The sequence below is a fragment of the Monodelphis domestica genome, chromosome 1, assembly GCF_027887165.1.
Source record: "Monodelphis domestica isolate mMonDom1 chromosome 1, mMonDom1.pri, whole genome shotgun sequence".
Classification (NCBI taxonomy): Eukaryota; Metazoa; Chordata; class Mammalia; order Didelphimorphia; family Didelphidae; genus Monodelphis; species Monodelphis domestica.
The window spans coordinates 222,149,335-222,171,391 of NC_077227.1; the positions used below are offsets into that span (position 1 = coordinate 222,149,335).

The 22,057-nt window shown below is 34.9% G+C and overlaps 1 long non-coding RNA gene across 2 annotated transcripts in view; it reads right to left on the bottom strand.

The window, feature by feature from the left end:
* The window catches only part of LOC130456292 (uncharacterized), a 167,192-nt gene that overhangs the window by 141,741 nt on the left and 3,394 nt on the right, over positions 1-22,057 (bottom strand). For both annotated transcript variants that reach the window (XR_008914919.1, XR_008914918.1), the window contains exon 2: positions 21,719-21,762. This is a non-coding gene — a long non-coding RNA (uncharacterized LOC130456292). The remainder of the gene's footprint in view (positions 1-21,718; positions 21,763-22,057) is intronic.

Genomic DNA, 22,057 nt, shown 5'->3' on the forward strand with positions numbered 1-22,057 from the left:
ATTCCAGTCTTTAAATTGGTGGAAAAGTGCTTGGATCTCTTTGTGGTTATTTTGTGTTTAAGCAAACTGAAAGTGTCAAGAACCTAGGCCTTTAGGCCTCTGGCCAATCAAGTCTTGAGGGCTTTTTAAAATTCTTTTAAGGAAAAACTAAACCAAATTCCATGAGGGCAAAAGTTAAGATATGACACATGAATGATGGGGTGGAAAATTATGCAAAGTGTGTGACATTCATAGGGGTTATAGAACACTCTATTTGTGGAATGCTAATATACAGTCCCAATTCTCTGTATCAGTCAATAAAAGATGTCCCTTTTCAGTGTAATCAAAGGCACTTTCCACCTTGTGGTGGAATAATGTGGAGGGGATATCTTAACTCCTGCCCCCATTCAACTTATTATAGTTTGTTTATTTTTTCCTTAAAAGGAACTGAAACAACCTCAAGATTTTATTTACTTAGAGGAATAAAGGCTTGGGATCTTGACACATCACTTCCTTGTTGCTTAATAACAAAATAGCTTCAAAGAGTTCCAAGAACTCTCAGATGCTTGCCCATAGTCCAGGATAAGCAAGGGAGGTAAAGAAACCTCACTGACTTGAGTCTATCTCAGGTGTCCAGAATGCATATGTATGTATGTATAGCATTATTGAATATTCTTCTCTTCTTGTTGATAAGCAAATTGCCTTCTGTTAATTGTTAAATCCCCATACATACCTTATTTTGTTCCAATATTGTACAAAACGACCAGGGCAGTGACCTGAGTCAACTCCAACTCGAAACAATTTCAAGGTTGCTGTAAAGGACCCAGTTTTCATTTTTAAAGGCTTGTTTGACTAAGTTCCACAATCTTGCTTTCAGTTAACCTCCAATAAACAAGAAAGCCCAGTGCTTTTGGATTTACCAGTATCCACCACAAAGGAGTGATTTTTGTGATTTTACTGGTTAGTTTGCAAAAGATGTTTATGTTCTTGGTTGAAGGTTTCTGACATGCACTGGGTAAATCCCTTAGGAAGTCAAAATTCTTTCCTTACACAGAGGTCTCCTTAGCTCCTGACAACATTCATTAGGCTTTAGATGCTGTGGGATGTGATTTTATTCCCCAAGGTGGGGCAAAGAATAAAAGCCACTTATCTCTTGGGAACTTTAAAAACCATTTCAAGAAATCAAGTCTACAGAAATGCCATTTTCCTTGACCACATTTACCAATGTTATGCTATGCATGCTCTTTCTTGGCCACTCATAATCTCCTCTTGTTCCTCAAACACTAGGATTTTTTCCTTATATACAAATGAAAGTCAAACAGAAAATAATCAGAAAGAATAAGTAGAGTACTACTCCAAGAAGCTAGATAATACAATGGGTAGGGCATGGAACCTGGACTCAAAAAGACCTGAATTCAAATATGATCTCAAAAGTTATCAGATGTGTGACCATTGACAAGTTACTTAACTTCTGCCTATCTTAGTTTCCTTATCTGTAAAATTGGAACAAGAGCATCTACACCTCAGGGTTATTGTGAAGATCAAATGAGATATTTGTAAAGTGTTTCACCAGCCTTAAAGTTCCATGCAAATGTTAACTATTATTATTATCATTATATACATGGCAGCCTTTCAAGTTTTTCAAGACAGGTATTAGATATTTCATTAAGTTTATTCTTTTTAGGTTCAAAATTCTCAGGTTCCTAACTATAACTAACCTTACGATAAGACCTTTGACCATTTTTTACCTTTCTGGTTGCCATGTTCTGGATGCTAATCATTTTCCTGTATTAACTTTATACATATTACAATGATCTTTATTCTCTAGGGACATCACAAAGACCACGTGAAACCACAACCTCAAGATTCTCATTTATTTAAAATTCCCCAGTTCTCTCAGTGACCAAAGCTGCATGGATTTCTCTTGTCTAAAAAATCAGTTTGTCAAACATTTCCCACAAAAAGTTGAAAGACAAATTATATATTCTCCAGGTTATATCCATAACAAAGGAAATGGTTTCTCCAAAAAAGCAACTTTTAGCATTGTATTTAATCTCAAATTTTAAAATTTGACAGTATAGGAAAGCCAGCATTATCTATTGAATATTCCACAGAACTAAACTGACTAAAGAAATCTTCATCTTGTATTGTCTTTACTTGGTAGTCTCTGCCTACGAATATTTACATGTTTCTTTGCCTTGTGTTTATATCTGAAAACTATATCCTTATTAACTAAATAAACCTTTTAAAATCCCTTGATCCTATGAGGTTAGTCATTTACATCAGTGATGACAAATTTAAATAAAAACAAGGGATACTTAATCATACATAAGGATCCTTGCTGGCTACAAATTGACTTAGAAGTACCACATGTAATTATTTATGTTCTATTGTATTTTATTTATTTCTTAAATATTTCCCAATTGCATTTTAACCTAGTTGAAGCTGCACTTTGGAATGTTGCCTTCACAATGCGACCTTGGTAGCATATTTGACCAATCTGATTTATGGGACCCTACCATGGAAGCCACCAAAACTTATATACATTACTCCTTTTCATGTATGCCACAGTCAAGCCACACTGGTCTTCTTGCTGGTCCACACACATAACATTCCATCTCTTGTCACTATTCCTTGACAAACACTGTCACCTACATCTGGAATATTCTTCCTCCTTACCTTCTCCTGTTAGAATCTCTACTTTTCTCTAAAGCTCAGTTTAGTTTTCCCCCTACATGAGACCTTTCCCAATGTTCCAAACCCAATCCCAATCACCTTTCATTTATTTGGGATTTATGTATGCACAGGTTGTCTCATCCAATAGAGTACAAACTCCTTGAGGGCAGGGATAATTTCATTTTGGTCCCTATATCCCCTACACTAAGTACAGTGCCCAGTATACAGTAAGTGCTTAGTAATTAATCGATTTATTGAATATTTCCAAACAGAATACAAATTAAGAGTGCTTTATGTTTCCAAAAATGATATGATCTACTTCATCTTTCCTCACCATTGCCAAGATTTTTCTATCGTGTTGACATTCTCCTTTCTGCTCTAAGCATGTTTAATACAGTAACAGTTAAGCCTTCTCTTCTTTTTCTCTGTCTATTTCTAGCTTGATCTCCTTTTGTATTGTTGCTTTGTCCTCAGTGGTGTTGAAAACTTCTCCCAATTTAGCACCATCTGCAGATTTAATTAATGTGTTGTTTACCTCATCTTCTAGATGATTAATAAAGATGTTGAATAAAACCAGGCTTAATACCACTCCCTGTGGCACCCAGTGGATACCTCCCTCTAACTGAATACATTTGCTATTTATCATTACCATTTGTTTATGAATCTTTACGTCATCTCCAAAGCACAGGAAATGTATATTTAAAGAACTCATAAAATCCTACAATGGAGAGCCATAACCAAGATGAAGTAATGGGGCTTTTCCCCAGAGTGGCAACATTTAGAGTGCTAACCACACTTATACACCTTCAGCAAGCAGAATCAACTGAGCTTAGCACTTAGTTTTCAAGAAGAATTAGTTAAAATAGAAAGCTTACAGATGGTGGCTTTCTCATCCAGAGACCACACACCAGGTGATTTTCCTAGCCAGTCTCAGTTGCTTTGACCTCTGGTAGCATCCTCTCTTGCAATATTCTGGAGGTGTATCATCTCTCTGTCTGCCTTCCACCAGGGTAGTAAGTGTTTCCTGGGGTCTATCTCTATACCTAGGACTTTGTGTCCTTAAGTCCTATATCTCACCCCAATTACACTGGAATTTGCCCAAAATGTCATATTGTTAGTTGCTGCTCTGATAGAATGCTAGATCTGGTAGTAATAGAAATTATAATCTCATTTACCTTTAGTCAGTCCTGAGTATTAAATTTTTTTTCAATTTTCCTCAACAAAAATAAATTATACAGACAATTATTAATAATCCTAACAGTTAACTCAAAGCTAAGGCATATGTATATGTATATTTATGTATATGTATATGTATAATATGTATATGTAATATCATTAGCTCATTTAATATCTTTGGTTTTTTATGCATTGAAGTGTTCTGAGTGTTTTTGCACATGAAAATCTGGAAAACATTGTTGATAAAAGAGGTAGACATAATTGTTTTAATAATTAATAACAAAGAAGCAAATAATATAGACCTGTCTGAAGTTCCCCAGCAAGTTAATAGCAGAGCTGGGAGCAGAATCCAGATAATAATAATATAATAATAATAATGATAATAATAATTGTCTTCTGAATCCTATGGATCTCTTCTTACAAAGTTTTTAAATGAATAAATAAAATATATAGAATCACAGAAGAAACCAAAGGTATTGAAATAGTTGTGACATTATATTATTTTAAAAGTTCATAGTCATGGGGTAAAAAACCCTTACCTGAATTCCATGGGTGACCTAATATAACATTTTTGTTCATAACTTTATCACAAAAAAAATCACCTCTCATTTATCTGTGTTTATTTCTCCTAGTCCCACCTCCCCTACACACAAACAAATGAGAATAAACTCCATCAGAAAAGGGATCAAGTTTTACCTCAAACACCTTTTTCTTAGTGACTTTCACAATGCTATATACACGATAAATGATTATTTAATAAAGGTGGAAAGAAGAGGGAAGGAAGAAAGAAGGAGTAAAAAATTATTAAGAGCCTACCATGTACCTAGCATTGTGCTAATCATTTTGTGTATCTTATCTCATTTGATCCTCAAAACAACTTTGGGAGGTAGGCACTATTATTATTTAAATTTTTAGTTGAAGAAATTGAGGCCAACATAGGTTTAGTGACTTACTCAATGTTGCACAGCCAAGAGGTCTTGCAAATAGGGTTTGAATTGAGGTAGTCCTGTTTCTAGATGAAGGAAGGCAGGAAAGCAGAAAAGAAGAACGAACGAATGAACTAAGGAACCACGGACAAAGTAAGGAAGAGGGGGAGGATGGGAAGGGAGGGACAGAGGGATTTATCTTTGACTGAAAAGGAGACAGCTTCCCAATGACTCTACCTCAATAGACTTCTGCTCCACAGAAAATAATCTTCACAACTCTGTAGTGCTTAAATTCTTTACATGGACAGCAAGAGCCTTTAACTCCTAAGGTACTGTTACAAATATATTAGAAATGCATTGGTAAAATTCTCTTAGACAAAATAATCTTATTGCAACAACTGGGAAGCGAATATCTTTTTCATATTGGGTAAGATCAGATAATTCAATAAAACAAATATATAATCACTATCTACTGGGTTCAAGGAATTCTTCCAGGAACTATCCACCATTGTTGAACATCTGTATTGTTCTTAGAACAAACTTACTTCCCATTAGGCCTCAAGCATCTATCTTTCTCTCTGACCTGCACACAAAGATACCATATGCCAACAACTTTCATTTGAAATAGTAAGGTTTTGAAAACATACCAAGAAATCTAGTACTATAAAAAGCACCATATTTTACCAAGAAGAAATCTACTTTGGCCTAATGTCATCCAAGAACTATGAAAATATGCAATATTTTGTAAGACAGAACTTTCTTGTACTGTGTCTTCAACGCCATTTCAAGTGTGGCCTGAAGCTTATTCATTCAGCTGTTAATATTAGTGATGGCTGATCTTTTCTCTTATAAAACTTTAGAAGCTATAATAGTCGTGAAAAAACATGCTTAAAGTATATTAGGATATTTACATCTATAGCTCTAAATAATGGACAGAGGGCTAAATATTTTGTTTTCCTAATCACAGACACACATAAGGAAATGGTGCCTTATTTATAGTCAGAGAAGCCGGGTTGAAATTCTGATTCTGCTACTTCTTGCCTAAGTTATCTCTGGTAAATAGCTTCACCTCACTGAGCTTCTATTTCCCCATCTTTAAGTCAATTGCCCAAAGTCACACAGCCTTTACTAAATAGCAGAGCCATAATTCAAACCCAAATCTTCTAATTACAGACTTATTTAAGGCAAATCAATTCCATGAAGGAGTACCAGAATGGAATGGGTTAACCCTGCCAGAGAAGCAATATATAGTATCTGGAGGTCAAAGTCTCTGTCCCAAATGTGGAAAAGTTGGGGCAATAGTTGTGCAGATGGCAAGGTACCTGGGTAAGTTTGAGGAATGGTTTGATACACAGGAAGGTGCATTCACTGGTGGTAGCATTACTAAGAAGTCATTCCAATAGTTATGTATATATATGATGCACAAATGAATAATGTTACGCCTTTCTTGAGTCATGGAAGAAAGCTTCAAGGCTCCAAGGCACCATCTTGATCTCCACAATATCAAGATGGCCTGGAACTTTTGCTGTCCTGTATAAGAGAGAATTTGCAAGGTAAGCATGCAAGACAAAGCTGAGGACAGAAGAGCTGTCAATCAAAAGGTAACATTCTATTTGGAATGTTACCCAGGAAAGACAGTTGGAGCCAAGCCAGCAACTGAACTAGGCTGAATTTACTTCTGACCTAGAATGAGAGACCTTTTTGGCTTCTGGAGCTGGGGCAGAAACTGGTGAACTAAGTTTTAGCTGTTTGTGGCTGATGGTGAAGACCCTGAAGCTTTTGGTGACTGACTGATATTTACCTGGCTGGTTAAGAGAAGAAGAAAGAAGAAAACCAATTGTCCTAATACCTCCCTGACAGACTCTGTGTCACAGTTGTGACAGAACTGCCATTTCCCCAATATCCTCAAAGCCAAGGCTCCTTGTATAGACTAGGGAAACCTATCCCTCTTACCTCATCCTCTACCCTTGCCTTGACTTCCCTAAATAAGCCCCTTACTTGAGAAATCTAGAGAAAGAGTATTTCCTGAAATCTCATAGTGCACCCTGAGTAAACTGGAGAAGGGGAGGGGAAGCTAAAGGCTTCAGAAGAGGGGAGAAAATGGGAGGCATTGAGGGAGGAGGGTTGGTAAAACCTTTGATCCATTAGTCATCCAGTATTGATCAATACACACCCTCAGAAGTATCTCTATCACAATAGAAACCCTAGAGTATCTCTCTATTACAGTCCTCTGTAAACTGCTCTATCATCCATCTTCCCTAGAAAATTCCTGTCAAGTATGAAGTCTTTACTGTTTAGTATTTTCCTTGTATGGGCAATCTAAGTGAACTGATATATTCATTCATATATCGCATGCCTACATGCTGTAAGAAGACTGAATAACCATCATTTGGGAATAGCTTTTGTCCTGCAACTCAAACTCTGATAGGATCTTTGTGGCCCTGTCTCTCATAAAAGTGACTTTTTCCCCTTGGAGTGTTAGCAAGTTAAAAAATAGATCAATATGTTTAATATAAGAGAATTGGGCCAAATTACTACTAAAGTTTCATCTAGTTTAAATCTATGCTCATCATTGATTTTATGGTGACAATCAAAAGAAAAACATAGAAAAACTAAAATGAAATATGAACACATTTCCTCTAGTACCCAACACAGCTTTCTAAACATAGTAGGTTTTAAATAAATTTTTGCTGAGAAATTGTCTGATCACAAAAGAACATTGAAAATCTTGATATTATTTCTATTGTCCTATGTTTCCTCCCTAAATGTGATAAGGAATCATCAAAGATAAGCCTCATGTTGGAAAAAGGAGAAAATATGCCACAACCAGAAATAATGAATTTGGAAGGAAGCTCAGATTTGTGAAGAAAGAAAGTTTGATTTGTATGTGTTCAATTTAAGTCAATTAGCAAGAATTTATTAAATACTGTGTGCCAGGCATTGCACTAAGAATTGGGGATGCTAAATAGGACATTGGGTGGAGACAGATATGGAGTTCAAAAGAGATATTATTCTTTTTTGTAAGGCAAATGTCATTAATGTTTATCTGAGCCAGAATTCCTAAATGCAACAAAACTTCACAAATGAACCCTCAAAGCAAATATTGGCATTTAATAAATCATGCCATTGTCAGGAAAAGAGGCAAACAGGATGTGCTAGTGATGAAAGTGATGTATGGCACAGAGTGCTGGACCAATCATAGACATCCTTGCCAAGATAAATATTCACATTCAACAAAAGTTATGGCCCCAAACCAAATTGATTATCATAAGATTTTATTACACCTGATTAGAGTGTCTCTCAGTTCAGGAATACTTTGCTCTTGAATTGGAGAGGAAGCACATGGTTGGCAATAACAGAGCAGAAAAAGAGTGGGCAGCTTTCACAGATTTGGTGTATAATACCACATTTATTCTTCTGACCAGAATACTGGCAAAGATCACAATTGGTTTGATGAAGATGATGCAGATATTCAGAAGCTACTGTGAAATTTAGATTACTCCACCCTACATAGATCTTATTTTATGGTGAAGATAAAATTGCAGTCTCCTGATGGAACTTTATAGTGAAGCTAGAAATTTAAGCTGTCTATTTTTAGATCTTATTACAAAAAGGTGTTAAGTAACTATTGTAAAAATGGAGATTTAAACCCTAGACTTCAATCCCCAGAAGTCCTTGGTATTTCCCAGAATTCCCTATAATCTCACCTGAGTCTCCACTTGGGCGAGGTCACAATTAGTATTTAACTGGCAGTAATGCCTCCCACACTCTTTCTGCCATTGCAAATGATGTAGCAAGTGTAGCAAGTAAGCTAAACGCAGGGATTTTGAATGGGCTAATCAGCCATGGGCACATGGTTATTATTTTATATCTTCTTTATTCCTTGATTTCTAATAATCCTTAATAAACCTCATAAAATATAATATTTTATTACTAGATACTAATTTAATTTTTACACTATACAGGATAAATTAATCATAAAAAATTAAGTAACTAACAAAAGGTGAACTTAACAAAGAAGTGTTAAGTAACTCAAAAGATATAATCTAAACAAAGAAGATGAGAACTAAAGAATGGGCAGTCCTGGAGAACATGTGATGAGTGTAAAAAGGTTGACTCCTTTCTTGGATTTCTGAGGAGACTAGCCTCTGGGGAGACCTATACTCTTGAAAGAGGCCCCGTGCAACTCCAGGTCCTCCACTACAAGGGCCAAGGCCTCTCCATTAAAGGACTAAACTCCCCTGCCTGTTTTTGAGCCAGGAGTTGGAGCAAAATACTTAATGCTTAGTTTTATCCAATGCTTAATATTATCCAATCCTCTCACTGATCCCTTACTTCACTCTTTTTATATTTTGTAAATAAATTGTTAAATAAATCTCTTTGGAATTAACTAAATTCCTGGTGACCCTAATTTTAAATAATCCAGCCCAATCTTTTTATAATTAACCCCCTTTCCCCCTTACACTTAGTTCTTTATATATTTGGGAAATTAAACCTTTGTCAGAGTTTTGTTATGAAAATTTTTCCCAGTTTTTTGCTTCCTTTCTAATTATGATTAAATCAGTTTTGTTTATACAAACTTTTTAAATTTGATATAATCAAAGTCGTTCATTTTACAATTTCTAATGTTTTCTATCTCTTGCTTGGTCTTAAATTCCTTCCTTTCCCACAGATCTGAGCTATTCTATGTTCACCTAATTTATTTATTATTTCACTCTTTATATTTAAGTCATTTACCCATTTTGAGTTTATCTTGGCATAGGGTATAAGATGTTGATCTAAACCTAATTTTTCCCATACTGTTTTCTAATTTTCCCAGCATTTTCTTTCAAATAGTGATTTCTTGTCCCAAAAGCTGGGATCTTTTAATTTATAGAACACTAGCTTATTGAAGACATTTGACACTAGTCTATTCCATTTATTCACCCTTCCATCTCTTAGCCAGTACCATAATGTTTTGATAACCACTACTTTATAGTACAGTTTAAAATCTGGTCCTGCTAGACCCTCATACTTCACTTTTATTTCATTATTTCCCTTGATATTCATGATCTTTTGTTCTTCCAGATGAACTTTGTTATAATTTTTAATTCTATAAAAAAGTTTTTGGTAGTTTGATAGGTATGGCACTGAATAAGAATAATTTGGAGAGGATTGTCATTTTTATTATATTAGTTTGCCCTCCTCGTGAATAATTAATGTTTTTCCAATTGTTAAGATCTAGTTCTAATTGTGTGAAGTGTTTTGTAGTTGTGTTCATGTAATTCCTGTGTTTGTCTTGGCAGATAGATTCCTAAATATTTTATATTGTCTAGAGTGATTGTAAATGGAGTTTCTCTTTCTAACTCCTGTTGCTGAATTTTGTTGGAAATAAATAGAAATGCTGATGATTTGTGAGGGCTTATTTTGCACCCTGAAACTTTGTTAAAGTTGTTAATTATTCCACTAGCCTTTTAGTTGATTTTCTTGAGTTCTCTAAGTATACCATCATATCTGCAGAGAGTGATAGTTTAGTTTCCTCATTACCTACATTAATCCCTTCAATTTCTTTCTTCTCTAATTGCCACCTACCACTAGCATATTGTGAAGATTTAATTAACTCTCCTCTGCTCATTTTTAAATTTAATCATCAGAAGCATATACACCCCACGTATACCTGAGTGGGGGGAGGTCTGTGACCCACCTGTGCAATAGTGAGTGACAAGTCAGAATTGACTGACTGACCCCTAGGCAGTCCTAAGCAAAGCTTGAGCTATAATTGGTACACATAAAATGGAAGGAAGTCCCAGGAAGTGATGAAGAGAAATGGTCTTTTAAAATGCCAAGAACTTCCTGTGAAGAGCTTTTTTCATCTTTCCTCTTTTGGAGGAGCTCTGGCTAAGGATCTCTGACTGCTTGTACTTTCCTTAAAACTACCACATGGGGTGAGTAAAAAGGGCTGACTTCTTTCCTGTATTTTATGAAGGGACTAGCCTCAGGAAAGACCTACCCTATTAAGAGAGGCTTCCTGCATCCCCAGGTCCTCACTCAAGGCTGAGGGCCCTCAGGCTAAGGGCTAATTAGCCCTGCCTGGGTTGAGCCAGGGGTCTGAGCAAAATACTTAGTGTGTAGCTTAGATATCTTTTCCCTATCCTCTCTCTCTGATTTTTTACTTTCACTCTTTTTATATTTTATAAATAAATTGTTAAAATAAATCTCCTTGGAATTTGATTAAATTCCTGGTGACCCTACTCCTAAATAATCTAGTTTAACCTTTTATATTAACCCCTTACATTTCTATCCCTTATAATTTCTAGTATAATATTAAATAGTAGTGGTGATAACAGGCATCTTTGCTTCACTCCTGATCTTATTGGGAATGTTTCTAACTTATCCCCATTGTAGATAATACTTGCGGATGGTTTTAAATGAATATTGCTTATTATTTTGAAGAAAGGCCCTTCTATTCCTGTACTTTCTAGTTTTTTCAATAGAAATGGTGGTGTGGTTTATCAAAGGCGTTTTCTGCATCTATTGAGATAATCATGTGATTTCTATTAGTTGTGGTTGTTGATATGGTAAATTATGTGGATAGTTTTCCTAATATTTTCTAATATTAAATCATTCTTACATTCCTGATATAAATCCCACCTGGTCATAGTGAATAATACTTGTAATAATTTGCTGCAGTTTCTCCATTACTATTTTATTCAAGATTTTTGCATCTATGTTCATTAAGGAGGTTGGTCTGTAGTTTTCTTTCTCTGATTTTGGTCTGCCTGGATTTGGAATCAGTACCATATTTGTGTCACAAAAAGAATTTGGTAAGACCCCTTCTTTGCTTTTTTTGTCAAATAATTTTTATAGAATTTGGATTAGTTATTCTTTAAATGTTTGATAGAATTCACTTGTGAATTCAACTGACCTTGGGGATTTTTTCTTAGGGTGTTCCTTGATGGCTTGTTCAATTGCTTTTTCTGAGATAGTATTATTTAAGTATTCTATTTCCTCTTTTGTTAAATAGGCAAGTTACATTTTTGTAAATATTCACCCATTTCACCTAGATTGCCATATTTATTGTCATATAATTAGGAAAAATTATTCTTAAAAATTACTTTAGTTTCCTCTTCATTAGAGGTAAGATCACCATTTTCATCTCTGATTTAATTAATTTGATTCTTTTATCTTTTTAAAATATTATATTAACCAGTCCTTTATCCATTTTATTTGTTTTTTCCAAGTACCAGCTCCTTGTCTTATTAACTTAATAGCTCTTTTACTTTCAATTTGATTAATTTCTCCTATAATTTTTAGAATTTCCAATTTAATTTTTAGGTCGGGATTCTGGTTTTTTTAAGTTACAAGCCCAACTCATTGAATTAATCCCTCTCTTTCTTTTTTTTTTTTTTCTTGACATAGGCACTCAGAGATATAAGTTTTCCCCTGAGTCCTGCTTTGGCTGCATCCCATAGATTTTGATATGTTGTCTCCTCATTGTCATTCTCTGTAATGAAGTCCATAGTTGTTTCTATGATTTGTTTTTTGACCCACCAGTTATGAAAAATTATACTATTTAGGTTACAATTAATTTTAAATTTGCCTTTCCATGGATCCTTTTTGATTAAATTTTTATTACATTATGATCTGAAAAAGTTACATTTATTATTTCTGCTTTTCTGCATTTGTTTCCAATGTCTCTATGCCTCAGTATATGGTTGATCTTTTTATATGTATCACATACTGCTGAGAAAAAGATATATTCCTTTGTATCCTTGTTCAATTTCTTCATATATCTATTAACTCTAATTTTTATACCATTTTGTTCACTTCCCTTCTTTCTTATATATATTTTTGGTTTGGTTTATCTAGTTCTAAAAGGGGGAGGTTGAGACCCCTCACTAGTATGCTCTTAATGCATAATAAAATCTGCTCTAGACTTTTACCTTGAATCTGTGTGTTTCACCTTACTTCAAATGTGTTTCTTTGTTTCTTTTAGTGGATCCTCATCCAGGCCCACTAACTGTAGGTTTCCCCCAGGGTTCTGAGCTAGAACCTCTTCCCTTCTCCTTTTATACTACTTCACTTGATGATCTCATTAAATTCCGTGAATTTCAATATCACCTCTATGCTATGGTTCTCAGATCAACCTATCTGACCCAAAACTCTGTGTCACTCTCACATATACAACTACCTTTTCAGATATCTTGAACTGAATTTCAAATAGACATTTTAAATTCAGTATATCCAGAACGAAATCCATTTCCTTTTCCCCAGCCTAAATCATCCCTCTTCCAAACTTCCTTATTACTCATGATACTGTCAGTCGCCCAGGTTCATAATCTACTCACAATACCTGCTTATCTCATACCACCTCTATATCTAATCTACTCCTAAGGTCTTTTCATTTGTACTATTTCTTAAACTTGGCCTTTTTCTTCCCATGCTTGTGATAATTCTCTAATGATTTCTACATTCAGCCTCCAAAGTGATTCTCTTAAAATACAGGTCTGACCGTGTTGCATCCATACTCAACAAATTCTAATGACTCCTTATAACATCTAAGAACAAATAAAAATCTTCTCTTTAGTTCAAGGCCTTACATAATCAATTCTCCATTACATTTCTAGTCTTATTACATTTTTTATCTCTTTCCCAAAGTACTCTGATCCAGTGACATTTGTCTCCTTGGAGCTCAATACATAAAATTCTCTATTTCTCAATTCCAAAAATTTCCTCTGGCTTTCCCCTATGCCTGGAATGCTTTACACCACCTCTACCTCCTGTTTTTCCCTTACTTCTTTCAAGTTTTCCCTTACTTCTTACGTCTTTACTAAAAGCTTCATTTCTATTGTAGGCCTTTTGCAATTCCTCTTAATTCTAGTGCCTTCCATATATTTATTATTGCCTATGTTGGTAGTTTGCTTATATACAGTTGTTTGACTGTTGTCTTTCCATTAGTCTATGAGCTTCAAGGCAAGCTTTTGCCTTTGTATCCCTAGAATTTAGCATAATACCTAGCATGATGGTAGCCATTTAATAAATGCTTTATTGACTAATACTATAATCTCCAAAGAATTGAAATGGAAACAGAGAAGTACACTATGAGCACAAACAGGTTGTGATGCATAACAAGGAAGGGATTATGAAGCAGAGTGAAGATATCAAAGAAAAATCAGAGTAAAAATGTGGGTAGGTAAAAAAGGAAAGGCTTTGGATTGAAAGTCCATGCATTATACTGTCTGTTGTCTCCATGATGTCAAGAGAAACTGAAGAGGAAACTCAACATATTAGATAGACATGCTTTTGAGAACTTATAAGAGTACATAGACAAGAATCTCAAAGGGCATATGGGCATAGATAGATTGCTATCTCATTCACAGGAGGCAATGGCAAAAGCAAAGGAAATAATAGATCAGTGTGAATACTTGAATATCAGAGTAATTGAGGGAAGCTGCATTTTGGCTATGACATTTTGGTTTCTCTAATGAAGAAGACAATCATCATCTATATCTCCTCATCCCTGAACCATGAACGATTAAGAGTATGAAGAAAGTACCTTTAAAAAGGAAACATAGTTCACCCATATCCTTTGATTAAGGATAACAATAATCTGGATCTCTCCCCCATCTTTACAATTACACATGTCTCCATGGCATCCTCTTGCTATCATTCTCTTTTCTTTCCAGTGAGTTCCTGTAGCCTAGCTTAATAATCTTTCTCAGCTGTGGCTTTGGTTATATATTTTTCCTTCTTTTGCCTCTTCCTTTCTATATAAAATTTTGCCAACTCACTAGGCACTTAGTGACCCCCTAAATGTGAAATTGTTTTCCTCACTTTCTCTTTTCTCTCTATCTGAAAACATTCTAAATATTTGTTGCTACCATTTTGCCTTCAATCTCTTAATCTCATTATATGCTAAGGATAACATACAATTCCCTTTTTGTTTCATAAAGCAATCAACAAGTCAATAATATATGTCATACATGGATCATGCTAAAGTACTGGAAATACAAATACAAAAGTGAAACAATTCCTGTCCTCAAATAGCTTAAATTCTACTAAGGGGATAAAAACATGTTCATGGACAAGAAATCAAGGTATGTATTCCAAAATAAAAAGTCCTACCTAGTGTAGAATACCTTTCCTTCTCTCTGACTGTGGCATTTTAGGTACCTCTGTCCTCTAGACACAGAGCTAGCTGGAAGTTGTACTTTGTGTGACATAACAATAAATTATGTAAGACAGCCGGGTAGTTACCCCAAATTTTCTATTTACAGATTGATTGTCCCAGGCAATACTAAAAACACATCTGTCCCCGGTGATTTAATTTGCTTGATAGTAAATCTATTGTAATCTAGTCAGATAACAAACTTGCTATTTATATCAAGAAAACATCCAATTCCAAGATGTTAAATATAGGTTTTTTCCAAGTTCACTGACAACTATTTCTAATAAACTGTGGCATTCATGAGAAGGAGCACTTGACTCTACAGAGTATTTGTTGCAAGGGGAAAAAGTTTAAAATGATCAGGTCAGAACTACTTTAAAGACCAGCTTAAGAAAATAAGCATTGAATCATAGTATTTTAAAGCAAAATTATATATAGGATGATCTATTAGATAGATAAATTGATAAATAATGAAATGGGAGAAAGAACACCCAAATTTTTGAGTACTTTTTGGGAAAGATCATAATTGGCAGCAGGAAAAAGAAAGGCAATCACACTTTGATAACGACGGTGGATACAAAGACAAAATGCTGAAAGGGGTACAGAACCAGATAGCAGGATGGGACAATGAGATAGTAAAGGAAGGCATATTGGGAGGGGAAGTAAAAAAAATAGCACTTCTCTAGCCATGGATTAGAGTTGGGAGTACTAGATATCATGAACCCTCTGAAGATAAAAGAGTATTCTGGGGGCAAGAATTTGAGGTTTCATCTTTATAGAATTTTAGAGAAAAACACTAACTCTTATCTGTGTCACTTGGAGTTAGGTCATCAACATTTCCAAACCTTCATAAAGATATTGGTAAAACTTTAAAATTGTTCTCTCAGGGTTGTTAATATTATTTTACTGCTCTGTTCATCTGGAACTATGGAGGTCTGAAATTTACATATCACAGGACCGGAACCCTGACAGTGGCACTTAGCTTCAATTATTTCAGCACATATTACTAGGATGTGAGTTTTGGTAAAGACCTGATACACACTGTAAATTATGTGCTTCTGATATCGGGGATGGTTTTGCTTGATTTCCAGATTCCCCTTTGCAATCTTGTTTCCTATTATTACTGTTTTATGCTAATGGAAAAGTTATCTGCTATATTGACTAAAAGGGAGGGTGTTCAGGGACCAGAACAAGACACAATTTTAACATATAAGAGTACTGGTTTAGGAATCCAGAAGATGTGGGTTTAAATCCTAATTCTGACCAGTTTTAGCTCGCATGTAATAGGAACTAAATTTGTGATTTTATTGATTTAGAAAACTCTTGATGAGGAAATACCTCTTAACAATGAGGCAAGCTCTTTCTTTTCAACTTCAGAATTTTAAGAATTGCCTAAAACATTGAACAGTTAAGTGACTGACCCAGGATCACATAGCCACAATCAGCCTTAGTTAGTCAGTTGTACAATTTTTACTGTGAGCATTTACACCTCAGAAGTTGAATAATGGTACAAATTTGAGATTTATTTATTATTTTGTGGAAGGTGATAGAAAAAATGTTAATAATGCAGATGATCCTTAAAGGTGTGTTGTACAGAGCACCAATTGTTAAACATTTACCATTACACCAATTATTTCAATTCTGGTGAGTCTTTCTGCTTCTGAGATCTTATCTCTATACATAGTATTTTGCTGTCTTCCATTATCTGCAGGACTTTAAGCAAATAATATGACTTCGTTGAGCTTCAGTTTCCTCATATGTAAAATGAGGCCATTTGACAAAAATGCCCTCTCAATCCCTCCTAGATTTAAATCTATTATTATTTGATATTAGAGACTAACTATTTATGTGAAAAACTGATATTCAAAAAGTTACAATTTCTTCAAGGTCCCATAGCTTGGTAGTGACCACAGAATTCAGGTTTTATTTCCTTTTCCATTTTCCCTACACCCCAGAGCAAAGTGTACCAGTTTGTTATGAGGATTAAACAAAGCATCATATTTGCTAATGGCTTAACACACACCAGCAAATTTATCCCATTCTGGAAGCACAAGAAGAATGTCATAAGTTAACAGCTACATGGTGTAGACTCTCCTTTCCTGAGACCATTTTTGTTGGCACATGGTGATATGGTTGATTGTTGTCTCTTTATCCTTGATATCAGCTTATAGAAATCCAATCAGAGTAGGAAGGAGAGAAAGGTTCATCAGTTTTTCCAAAGGAATGGAATTGTAAGGTATCTGAATCCAATATTATGATAATTAGCCCAACTTGGTTCTCTAACAAATCGGGAAAAAATTAAGCAAAGGTTTATTTAAATTTTTGTTGCTGTTCATCCCAAGAGCAAAGAGATGTGTTTTACCCTGAACCAGTGTCAATGGCATTGATTAAGAAAATTAAATCTAGCAGAGTATAAACTACAGTTCTATATTAAGTTGAAATTGATTGAGAAAGCACTCTTAAAATTTTATCAGAGAAGTTCCTTTTTCCCTCTAAAAAAGTTAGAAACTTTGAAATCTAGGAAAATATTATGCTCCCACTATAAGGTAAAAATTCAAAGTGCCAACCCTTCGAATAATGCCTCAGCCATAAACAACATAATTAAAAGTTCAGTCCTATTGTCATGTCTAAAAGTCATATCATACATTTATAAAATACCTATTTCTCCTTTTGTTAATTTTTGCCATTAGATTTTATTTCACTTGCTATGTTCACTTAAAGAACATATACACATATATACCAAACCCAGAAATCATAGAGTATAATACAATATTACAATAACTAGAGTAGTTTAGATTTTGTCTCAGATAAAAGAAAACAGAGAATACTGATTAAACCTTCTTAGATATACTTTTTCCCTGCCCCACATAATAGTGTAGGTTGTCGCCAATATCATCTACCGATGACCTTCTTCTATACTTTATCTGATACCCTGGTTTTCCAAAAGCTGCATCCCCAGATCAGGCAGTGTAATTTTTGTGAGCAATTTGGAATTATGCCTAAAGGGCTCTAAAACCGTGCATATTCTTTGATCCTGTACTACTACTACTATGTCTATATCTCAAAGATATAAAAGAGGGGAAGATACAAAAATATTTATAGCACTTCATTTTATGGTGGCAAAGAATTGTTAATCAAGGAGATGTCCATCAGTTGGGGAATGACTGAAAAAAATTGTGATATATAATAGTGATGGAATACTACTGTATTATAGGCCAACAATGGGCAGGATGATTTCAGAAAAGGCTGGAACATGAACTGATGGAAGAGTGAAAAAAGCAGAACCAGGAGAACATTGTACAGAGGAACAGCAATAGTGTATGATAATCAACTATGAAAGACTTAGCTAGTTTCAGCAATACAATAATCCAGGACAATTCTGAATGAGTTATGATCAATAATGCTATCCACCTCCAGTGAAAGAAATGTTGGAATTGGTATACAGATGAAAGCATACTTTTTTACATTTTAGATTATTTATGTTTTTATGTGGGGCTTATGGTTTTATATGAGTATGTTGTCATTACAATGACCAATACAGAAGCATTTTTCATGATAAGACAGTTTTAGTACTTGTATAATGTATAATGCAGATGAAATTACTTACCATTTCTAAGAGGGGGGAAGGAAGGGAAGGTGGGAGACAATTTGAACCTTATAATTTTGGGAAATGTTCATTCTGAAAATTATTATTACATATAACTGGGAAAATAAAATATCTTTAAAAAATAAAAGAAAATCAGGATGGGAGATGACACCTCGGTTTCTAGGCATCGCACATCAGTCATTTCCAGAGCTAACAGTAGATGACTCCTGTGACAGAGGCTGGCACATAAGAAAAGTGCCAGGCTGAAGAGTGTGTGGAATTGATCACCTTGTAGGGGAGGGGCCCAGGAGTTTGGAATCTGGAGGAGGAGAAGACTCTGGCTGGTAGAGGAGTTGGGCTCTCAGTGGGGAGAAGACAAAGAGAGAAGGTTGAAAACGACTTTCTCCTGAGGGTTACTCACTTTTTCCTGTCTGTGACTGGAAATCTTTCCCCCCAACATTTCCCAAAAGAAAAGACTATTGAAGAGGAAACCTGAGAAAGACATTTTAAATCTCTATCTGACTTTACTTCAGCTCCTATTGCCCTGAGTCTGAACTGTGGCCAAGGGGCCAACCCCAGGGTGAGTCAGTCTGACTTTCTCTCTGGGGGCTCAGGCTGCCAAGGCCTGAGTTTTTTCCCCAAACTTGAGGAGGGAGGAGAAAGGGATTAGATATAGGCAGGGACTCCATTTCCCTCATTTTCCTCTCTTTAGACTAAAAAAACTTAACCCCTCAGATACACTCCATGCAAGGAATGATTTTCCCCATGAAATAAAAAAGCAAATTACCTTAAAAACAGAAAAGAGCTAGTCTTGGCATCAGGAAAATTTAGATCCAAGTAAAACCTGTGAAGATTGGATTTAGCTATCACCTGATTATGACAATGAAGATACTTAGCTCTTCCTTTAATATAAAGATTAAATTGTAATCCCCTGATTGTAACAATGAAGGTACTTAGCTCTTCCATTATTGGGAAGATTGATTTGTAATCCACAATCTACTTTTAGATTTTAATGTGATAACTCAGTATTTTAAGTAGATCTACCCATTTTAACTACAAAAAAAGTGTTAAGTAACTAAAAAAGGTGAACTAACCCAAAAATGTGTTAAGTAACACAAAAGATAGAATCTAACCAAAGAAGTTGTGAACTAAAGATGGGCAGTCCTGGAGAGGAGCATCTGATCTGACTGGTAGATGTGAAATTTAGGGGAGGTGACACAAGAGCAAAAGATCTTTAAAAGAGGACCAGAGGCCAGAAGAAGAGAGATATTCGGTACATATTTGATTTAAGATTCGAGTTGGATGGAAGATTCTCTGACTCGGAGTTGGACTGGAGGAACTGGACCCGTGGAGGATCTTGTGCAGGAGACCTCAGACTGCTTTTCCATTTTAGATGGTCATTGTTGGTGAGTGAAAGACTGACTTAGTGACCCTGCCTTTCTCTGAGTTCTAAATCTCTGAAAAAGGCCCATCATCTTGAGATTTTTTTTCCCCTGACTGAGGCTTAGAAAGTCTAACTGATATCAGAAGAAGCCAGAGATCTATATCTCTCTCCCCTTTTCTCTCTTCCTTAATATCTTCCCTCTATTGTAAATAAATTACTATAAATTCCATTTATTTTAATAATTCATTTTGGGATTTAGAAGTTAAATCCCTGGCAATCACATATATAAATATTCAGAGTCCAACCAGAATTAAATTTAACTAACCTCTGACATATGGTGGCTGTATAAACTGGGAAAAGTAATCTTACTTCTCAGGGATCTAAAACAAGTCTCTAAAATTTTAAGCTTTAGAGAAGATTCTAGCTTCACTGGTAGAGGGAGTTTCATCACCTGAGATTTCCCTATAACAATTAAATTACAAGTTCAATTCCTAAATACTCTTTGAGGGATAAACTAACACACACATATATTCTCTTGTAGTAATGCTTATAAAATTTTGGCCTATCAGAAAATTCCATAAAAGCATCCACTATTTATTTCTCAACGTGTTAGAAAAAGGAATGCCATTCAACACTAATTTATTCAAAAAGTTCTGCCTCTCCAAAAACTATTTCTACGTTATTGATAGCGTCAGGCTGCCTGAAATAAAAAAAAAAAGAAGGCTGGGGAATAGTATTTGAAGAAGCCCACTTAAAGACAAATTCTATTCAAACAAGCTCCCAGATTACCTAAGTATGGATACTGAAATATTGCACACACTTATATAACAAATCAAAGATAATGATAATTGAAGACCAATAGTTCAGGAGATTGTGCCTGACCATTCTATATCCAGAGATGCTTCCAAAATGCTGATTAGGCAGCATGAAAGACAGGCATTCTTTTTCGAACACTTTTTTACTAAAATTATGCTTCTTCAACTTCCATTTGTACTGTATTTGACTTAAAAACAATCTAAGTACATCTTCACAAAATGTGCATTTTTCATAGGTTTTGAAGGTACTCTTGGAAATTTAAAGTTCAGTATCTTGGCGATCATTTGATTTGATTTCCTCCTCCACATAGACTTAATATTCCCCACTTCCTTGAAAAGCTGTAAGTATGATGAGACCAAAAAAAAAAAACAACAATCCTCTCATTATCAGAAAGAACGCAGCTGTGATCCAACCATGACACAATAAGATGTTACTCTGTTTTTCCAGTTTTATTCAATTCTAGAATTCCATCCATTTTATGCCAGGTTCTAGACAAATTAGACTAATTTTTTCCATTTCCATTTCCATCTCTGTGCCTTTGTTCAGGATACTCACTATACTTGAAATTTGGCTCCTCTTTCCTCTTCTAGGAACCTTTTGCTCATTCCCCTACTCAAACCCTTTCTTCTTCAGACATTACGTAACACTTTCTGTTATACTATTCTGAATTATTCTGAATTATATTTATTAGCTTTGATAACCTTATTTTAGTCCATATTCTGCATGAAGAAGTCACAGAAATACTTCACCTGTTAATCAAACTTCTGGCAATGATATCACAAATATATACTTTGAATGATATCATATAACAAAAAAGTTTCAGATTGTGTCTTACAAAAGTCTATTTATTTAAAGGCATCTGGCCTGTCCTAGCATGCACTTAAAAGACTCCCATTCTCTCCTATTTCCTTGACAGTGTGTGAATTCTATGGACATGATATACATTCTCCTTATCCTCATTGGCCTTTTTTCCTACAATGGCAAAGAAGGACACCAAGTTGACATTATATTAATTACAGCAATCTCACCTTTGAGCTTGTCCTTGGGCTTTGCCTTTTAAAGAAACTGGAACCTGCCAGGAGATAAAAATAAAAATAGCAGTAGCAGCAACAATAAAAGCAATAATAATAATAATAATATTTAAATAGCTTTTAAAGATATGGAAAGCACTGACATATTTAGAAGTAGGGAGGGACAAGAAGGAAAGAATTTGGAACTGTAAAGGTCAAAATTAATATCATTCAAGATTCTAAATCAATACAGAACTCAAATGTATAAAAATTATTGTCGGGTTTTTAAATATAATTGGGAAATATCTAATGAAATAAATAATATATTTGTAAGACATTTTAATTCAAGCTTCATTC